Source organism: Mobula hypostoma, chromosome 17, assembly GCF_963921235.1.
Source record: "Mobula hypostoma chromosome 17, sMobHyp1.1, whole genome shotgun sequence".
NCBI lineage: Eukaryota > Metazoa > Chordata > Chondrichthyes > Myliobatiformes > Myliobatidae > Mobula > Mobula hypostoma.
The window spans coordinates 4,224,230-4,232,898 of NC_086113.1; the positions used below are offsets into that span (position 1 = coordinate 4,224,230).

At 44.1% G+C, this 8,669-nt stretch overlaps 1 long non-coding RNA gene across 2 annotated transcripts in view; it reads right to left on the reverse strand.

The window, feature by feature from the left end:
- The window catches only part of LOC134357794 (uncharacterized), a 198,398-nt gene extending 191,225 nt beyond the window's left edge, over positions 1 to 7,173 (reverse strand). The window contains exons 1-4 of one of the 2 annotated variants that reach the window (XR_010020728.1): positions 6,889 to 7,173; positions 2,493 to 2,535; positions 2,142 to 2,256; positions 628 to 1,243 (exon numbers count right to left, since the gene is read on the reverse strand). This is a non-coding gene — a long non-coding RNA (uncharacterized LOC134357794). Of the gene's footprint in view, positions 1 to 627; positions 1,244 to 2,141; positions 2,257 to 2,492; positions 2,536 to 6,888 lie in introns of those variants that run through there. The other variant, XR_010020729.1, reaches the window with a different exon arrangement.
- Between the last annotated feature and the right edge of the window lie 1,496 nt (positions 7,174 to 8,669).

Here is an 8,669-nt window from a genome sequence, read left to right on the forward strand (position 1 = left end):
TCATCGTGTTGTCATCTGCATTCCTCCCAGTTGCTACGGGAGAGATAATAATCAGGCAGCATTGATATCAGCAACACTGGGAAAGGACAACGACACTGCCTCCCCCGGACCCTCAGAGTTCAAACTGAATGCATTTTCAAACTGCACATGTGACACCCGAGTGATGGGGTGGAGACAGGTCTCTACCAAAGCAGGTGTAAGACACTCCTTCCCTCCGTTAGCCTGCAGGTCACCCCAGCACCTGCTTAGAGCCCCCTCCCCCTCCCCCCCCAATCCCCGATCAGGGTCATGTGAAGCCATGGGAGCAGCCAGTGCAGATCGCAAGTCCTGGTTATGTCACCACTGAAGCCAGGCAGACAATCTCTGATCAGTATTGATAATGGCTGGCACCCGTCCTGTAAAGACACTGCCCAGAAAGAGGCATGACAAACCACTCCTGTAGAAAAATTTACCAAGAGCAATCACGGTGAAGGTCATGATCGCCCATGTCATACGACGACACCATGGAACTCAGCAGGCCAGGGAGCATCGATGGAAAAAGAGTATAGTTGACATTTCGGGCCGAAACCCTTCATCAGTACCCTTCACACTGATGCTGCCTGGCCTGCTGAGTTCCTCCAGCAATTTGATTGCGCTTGTTCAATTATTACTCCTTTTTTGTTTCGTTTTTATCTGCACATTTCGTTGTCTTTTGTACTCTGGTTGTCCACCCTCTTGCGCAGTCTTTCATTAATATACACACACACACACACACACTCTTTGATAATAAATTTACTTTGAACTTCACACATTAACTTGCTCTCAGCTTACATATTGAGTTATGTCACGCCACAGACACAGGAAGTAGTACAGAAAACAATTCCAAATAGCAGAACGTTCTTTGAGAATGGAAAAGGCCTTGATATGTTTCCCATTGACTAATGCAAAACCATGTGTAGACAAGCAGACTGCAGATTTCTTTTGAATTCTTAGAGTAAAGATTTCAGAGCCATCAATTATATTGTGTTATTCAGGTCTACTCTGCACAACATCGGCTTTGAACAACCCATTGTGCTGTTCCACTGACACAACAAACAACCAAAACACCGCTGACTGACAAATTGGCTGCAATCCAAGCTCAATGAATGATTGCCCATTTTTACCTTGACTGACTGCTATGATAAACATTAAATTTCTCAAAGCTAAATAAACTTTTACAATTTCAAGTCATTTTTATTTCTTCCATTTGCTTCAGATGAGGGACCTGTCAAAGAGTAAGAGAATTTGAACCAGTAATGATAATGTATTGTTTAATTTAGAACATCTTATAAAAGCTTGTATTTCTGTGTTCAAATATCAGCAGGAATTAAATTCTACAGGTAAGCTCTGACCCTGTCATTTTATTTAAGATACAATATGGTAACAGGCACATTCCGACCCAACCAAGCTGTGATGCACAATTATACCCACGTGACTAATTAACCAACTCACTCACATGTCTTTAGACTGTGGGAGGAAGCCCATAGTGCTTGGAGGATATCCATGCAATCACGGAGGCATTGCACAAACGTCTGACAGACGGTGGAGGGTATTGAACCTGAATTGCTGGCATTGTAAAATGTTACACTAACCGCTACTTTCAAATATCTGTTACAGAAACTAGTCCACTGGTTTGCATTGCCTTTCCTGGACCGCAGACAATGGTAGATGAGAGCATGTCCTGGGTGATTGGGTCCTTGGTTATGGATGTTGCCTTCCTGAGACATTACTCTTTGGAAATGCCCTGGACGCTGGGGAGGCTGGTGCCCATGATGGATCTGGCCGAGTTTACAACTTCCTGCAGCTTTTTCCAACCATGTGCACAGGGCCGGATTAAGCTAGTGCGGGGCCTGTAGCATATGTAATAAAGGGGCCCTACATTTTAAAAATGCACATAAGTATTAAAACCTAAATTATTTACTTACAGAGTAAAGTAATTCAAGTTTTTCATTTGCTATACAGCCAGATAATACGACAAATGTCTGACACTTCAGTAATAGTATTACTTACATGTAGGTATCAATTTCAGATGTCAAAAGTAATAAAACTACCTACGTTTCCAGCTTCAGCCGTTATAACACCATCACCATCTCCATGAACATCAAAATATTCTGCCAACTTACGTGTCTTTGATATCACAAGCTGGTTTCTTCTTTCTTTTTCTTCCTTCACTTTACATTTTGCACTTCCAGAAGCATAACGACGTCCAATATCTCTGGCTCTATTGCTCACTGCTATCTGCAATGGAAAAAAAATGAAATATGCATTTAAAAACAAATAGTTTATGTTACAAAGGCTAAGTAGCAGTATCAACAAAGACTAGTGAACAATAACAAATTTATGTGACGGTTGTGGCTATGAGCGTGTGTGGATCACATGCACTTAACAACCAACTAGGAATAGTGTTCTGAAAATTATCTCTTTAGTTGCTTATTGAAACTCATTTCAATTGGGAAATACAGGTTGAAACTCACAGTCTAATCCGATCTTGTATGTTCCTGAGCTGGTTCGGACTACCTACAATCAGGAAAAAAATGAGGAATCATGAACTGGGTCACATAAAACTGTTGAGTCGCACGTCCCTTGTCGCAGGCTCACCGTGGCGGCCACCCTCCAGCGGCGTAACAGTACCCGCTGCAGCGGCTTGGGAGCGTGGGAGATAGCACAAAGGTCACCACGACACAGCAAGGAGCCAACACATGCCTGTACACACATACTATACCATGCAGCATGCAGCTCTCCCGACATGAAAACAACAGCGTTGCCAGATCGTCGTTGTGTGGCGTGGATGAAACCACAGAGCGGTGCGTTACTGGCAGGTACGAGGCAGTTTCTTTATTCGACAAAACAAGGTTACAACAGGAGAGACCCCTGGCAGAACAGATCTAAACGCCTTGTGATTGAGGCTCAATATTTATTTGCCTAACACAGAGGACAGTTCAAAGTTACAGGTATAGGCAATTCTTTGAATTTTTCACATCTTTTGATTAAATTCATTCTATTGGTGCCAGTATGCCTAAGCTGGCATTCATGGCCTTTAGGAATGCAAGTTAAAATCTATAATACATTACTTGGTAAATTACGTGCTAACATAGAGGACAATTCATATTCAAAAACCATAGATATGGTGTCTTCGCAGCTACCTGTAAATTTAGCATTCTTGTCTCAGAGGCGCCAGAGATGCATTGTTACAAATGAAACTGGGTTCACAGCTTTTAGGAAATGCATTACGAACTCAATCCACAGTATTTTGTCAAAAAACAGAAGACTGATGGCTGAAGTCATTTATTGAAGTGTAAATGAATCATCTACCCAAAACTCACTCTAACGGTCGTGAGAATACGGTGAGATGCTGATTTCACCAGACTGCAGCTTGCAAGCATTTAGTGCAGGCGGGGCCCGTAGCATATGCTACTTTTGCTACTAGGTTAATCTGGCCCTGCTTGTTCAGTGACTCCTCCACACCAGACGGTGATGCAGTCAGTATGCTCTGCAGGGTACATGGGTAGAAATTTGCTCAAATCAAATACTGCTGCTCGAGTTCCAGCTGGGTGGGTATTCTTGTTTGATTGAAACAGTCAGAGCTTGAATTTAAACTGTGATTTTTTTTCTACACAATCCTACAGCATGCTTTATTAGGACAATTCAGTTCAGGAGAAGGCTTGAATTAAGCAACTTGAAGATGACATCTGTAGTCACCGGTAGATGAAAGGGTTCCTTCCATGCTGGGTTAGGTATATTCTGCTTGCTGACAGTATTCACAATCACTGAGACACATCTTACACAACAACTTGCATGTACTTAGTAAGGGAGTGGATTACTGTGCTCTTCCATACAAGACCATATGACATAGGAACAGAATTAGGCCATTCACCCCATTAGGTCTGTTCCACCATTCCATGATTGCCAATTTAGGATCCCCCCGCAAACCTATTCTCCTACCTTCAACACCAGACCAAACAAGATAATACCCTCCAACCTTAAGATACCCTAATGACATGATCCCCATAGCAACTGTGGCAATGAATTCCACAGATTCATCACACTCTGGCAAAAGAAATCCCTCTTCGTTTCTGTTCTAAATGAACATCCCTCTATTCTGGTCCTAGACTCCCCCACCATAGAAAGTATTCTCTTTACATCCACTTTACCTGCTGTAGACCCTTCAATATTCTATAGGTTTCAATACATGGTAGAAATATTGTTCAAAGGAAATTTATTATCGAAGTACATATATGTTGCATATGCCACACTGGGATGGGTTTCTTGCAGGCATTCACGGGAATAAACAGAATTTGCAAGGCACTGTACATAAACAATGACAAACAGTGTGCAAAATACAAACTGTGCAATTAAAAAAAATACAGAGAACAAGAGTTGCAAAGAGTCTGTAGATAATGGGATCAGTTCAGAGTTGTGGCTTGGAGGTGCAGGGTAATAACCGTTCCTGAAACTGGTGGTGTGGGACCCAAGGCTCCTGTACCTCCTGCCCTGTTGAGGACGGGATGAAGTTTGACTTGTCTAGGACCTGAGGACACAGCCTCAGAATAGAAGGATGACCCTTTAGAACAGAGATGAGGAGGAATTTCTTTCGCAGTAGGAGAGTCACTCTGTGGTATTCATTACCATAAACAGCCGTGGAGACCAAATTGAGTAGATTTAAAGCAGAGGCTGCTAAGTTCTTGACAGCAAGGGTGTCAAGGTTAATGGGGAATTGGCAGGAGAATGGAGCGGAGAAGGAAAATATATCCGCCATGATGGACCAAATAACCTAATTCTGTTTTTATGTTTTTTTGTCTTAATTTCCAGTTTGCCTTTTTGATACAAGAACATTTTTATAAAATGCTGCCCTGGGCTTCCTTTTCTTTTGAAATTCTGAGGAATATCAGAAACTAAAACAACAGGAATTCTGCAGATGCTGGAAATTCAAGCAACATACATCAAAGTTGCTGGTGAACGCAGCAGGCCAAGCAGCATCTATAGGAAGAGGCGCAGTCGACGTTTCAGGCCGAGACCCTTCGTCAGGAACTGTTGTCTCACCACTTAAATACACCAATGATTTGGAAAGTTTTGTGTCAAATGTAACTTCATTGTGTCTTATTCCTTTCCAATCAATTGAAAATGTTGTCAAACTTCTGTAGATGCACAGGGGAAAGTATCTAACTGATTGGAACATGGCCTGGTATGGAAACATCAATGCCCAGGAACAGAAATGTCTGCACAAAGTGGTGGATGCAGGCAAAATACTCCCCAACACTGAACACATCTACACTAAGCGCTGTCGCAAGAAAGCAGCATCGTCATCAAGGACCTCAACCATCCAGGCCATGCTCTCCTCTCACTACCATCATCAGGCAGGAGGGACAGGAGCCTTAAGTCCCACAGCACCAGGTTCAGGAACAGTTATTACCCTTCAACCATCAGGCTCCTGAACTGGTGTGGATACCTTCACTTACACACCTCTGAACTGATGGCACAACTTATAGACTCACTTTCCAGGACCCCACACGTCATGTTCTCAGTATTATTTATTCACACAATTTGCACCTCTTTGCACATTGATTATTTCTCAGTATTTATGTGTAGTTTTTTCATAAATTCTACTTTTATTTATTTTTCTGTAAATGCCTGCAAGAAAATGGATCTCAGGCTATGGTAACATGAAAGTATTTTAGTAATAAATTCTACTTTGTCTCAGACATTACTGTTTACTATGTCTCAGCTTACATTGAGAAATTTGCGAAAATGATTGGTAGCGTAGTGGTTTTCTGGTCACCTAATTACAGGAAGAGAAGAAGAGGTTCACACAGATGCTGCCGGAATTAGAGGGCATGAGTTATAAGGAGAGATTGGACAAATTTGGAGTGTTCTCCTTAGAGGGTCAGAGGCTGAGGGGAGATCAGAGGGTTTCAAAATCAATAAAGGCATTAATACGGTGGACAGACATTATCTCATCCCAGGGTAGAAACATCAAGCACTAAAAGATGTGCTTTTAAAACCGTAACAGATAGGGGCAGGGTTAAACCATTCGGCCCATCAACTGTATCCCACCATCTGATCAAGGTCAGAGGACAGATGTTTAAAGGTGATAGAAGGGCAAGTTTTGATTTATATATCTGGAGAGTGGTAGCTGCCCAGAATGGTTAACCAGGTAGTTGTGGAAACGGGCAGTTAGAGAGTTTGAAAGGTTTTTAGACAGACACACGAGAACCAAGGGAATGAAACACAGTATGAACTGACATCAGGAATGGCACAGGGTTCTGGGCTGAACAGCCTGTCCAGTGCCCTACTGTTCCATGTTTATTTTTGAAGTACATATACATCAGAAACAACCCTGAGACTCGTTTTCTTGCAGGCATTCACGGTAAGTACAAAGAAACACAATGGAATCAATTAAAAACCGCACACAAAGACGGGCAATCAAGTAACATGCAAAAGACACCAAGCTGTGCAAGTATATATAAAAAAGTAAATAAAATAGGCAACAAATATCGCGAACGCGAATTGTATAGCCCTTACAAGCCAGCTCACGAGTTGTAGAATCAGTTCAGCGTCGGGGTGAGCGAAGTTATCCACGCTGGTTCAGGAGACTGGTGCTCTCCGCCAGCAGTGACACACTTAATCGCAATTACTAATACAATCTAAAATTGCAGTTAACGCCAAAAGCACCGCCTAGGTCCCACTGGTCAGAGTATTTGTTAATTATATCCTTGAACACCTTTGCATTTTCCCCCCAGATTTTCGGCATCTGCAGTTCGTTAACTTTTCGGCACGTCTTCATTACTGCACGGTGCAATTCGGAGTAACTATGCAAGGAACACTAAGAGAGCGAGTAATAACACGTAGCGTACACAGTCAGTTCAACAGTACCTGTATAATGGGATACCCATTCACCCCCGTGGGGTCTAACTCCAAAGAATCATTCCGGACGCACTAACGCTGATTAAAGGAGTTTCGCCAGGTTTGAATCTTAACTGCGTCACAAAGTCACACCGGTGAGGTGAGGACTTTGGAAGCCTCCAACTTCCACCCGGCCCTCAAATTCACCTGGTCCATTTCCAACACTTCCCTTTCTCGATCTCACTGTATCTATCTCCGGAAACAGCTTATCCCACTATGTCTATTATAAACCAACGGACTCTCATAGCTACCCGGACTATAGCTCGTCCCACCCCGTTACTTGTAAAATGCCATTCACCTTTCTCTGTCACGGTCCGGTCCGTGGATTCCGCATTCCGTTTGTTTCTGTTTTCCCTTGTTCCATTGGGCGCTTTAATTTAGGCAGCTGATCCTCATTTCGGGCTTGCAACATAAATAGCTCACGGGTCCAGCTATTCCTTTGCTGGACCGTCCTCGTCAGAATCCCCGTCAACTTAACCCGCCTGAGTGAGACTAGCAAACACGAGGAAATCTGCAGATGCTGGAAATTCAAGCAACACACATCAAAGTTACTAGTGAACACAGCAGTGATCTCCCCCTCCCCCTCCAACTTTCAAATCTCTTACTAGCTCTTCTTTCAGTTAGTCCTGATGAAGGGTCTCGGCCCGAAATGTCGACTGTACCTCTTCCTAGAGATGCTGCCTGGCCTGCTGCGTTCACCAGCAACTTTGATGTGTGTTAGTTGAGTGAGACTACAGCCGCTGGCTGTAGTTCCTGGGCCACTTTGAGGGCTTGCCGCCCCTTGGAGCCTTTTCATGTCGAGTTAACAGTCTATCGTTGTGTGGTTTTGTCTCTCTGTGTTCTCTCCTCCGCAGGGTAGGTCTGGCCGTTTGCTGCTACCCTGAGTGAAAAACAGTCTCAGTGTTTTGTGCCCTGTGTCTAAGAAGAGTCCCAGCTCTGTCCTGCATCCAAGGAGGAGCCCCTGCTCAGTGTTCTGTGTCCGAGCCAAGTCCGAGTCCTTAGTCAAGAACTAAGTCAAGACCCAGGTACCGAGTTCTGAGTCATGACCTGAGTTCCCTGTCAAGTTCAAATCCCAAATCCAAGTCCAAGTCCAGGTTTTCCGGTTTGTCAGTCTACGTCTACCTTCATGTTATCATCTTGTCCTCTCTCCTTGGTTTCCCTAGCATCCTTAATAAACATTGTCCAGTTCCTAGTACTTCAGTGTCTGTGTCTTGCATTTGGGTCCTCCTTGTGACATTCTCAGTTCCTCTGTCTCCGCCACACCTGCTCTCAGGATGAGGCTTTTCATTCTAGAATGAAGGAGATGTCCTCCTTTTTCAAAGAAAGGGGCTTCCCTTCCTAGCCATCAACATTGTCCTCAACCATCTGTTCCATTTAATGCATGTCTGCTCTCACCCCATCCTCCCACCACCCCACCGGGGACACCGGGGTCGTCACTTACCACCCCACCAGCCTCCACATCCAGCACATAATTCTCCGAAACTTTTACCACCTCCAACAGGATCCCACCACCAAACACATCTTTCCCTCCCCCCTTCACCTTCTGCTCCCTACGTGACACCCTTGTCCATTCGTCCCTCCCCACTGATCTCTCCCCTAGCACTTATCCCTGCAAGTGGGACAAGTGCTACACCTGCCCCTACACCTCCTCCCTCACGACCATTCAGGGCCCCAGACAGTCCTTCCAGGTGAGGCAACACTTCACCTGTGAGTCTGTTGGGGTCATTTACTGTGTTTGGTGCTCCTGGTGT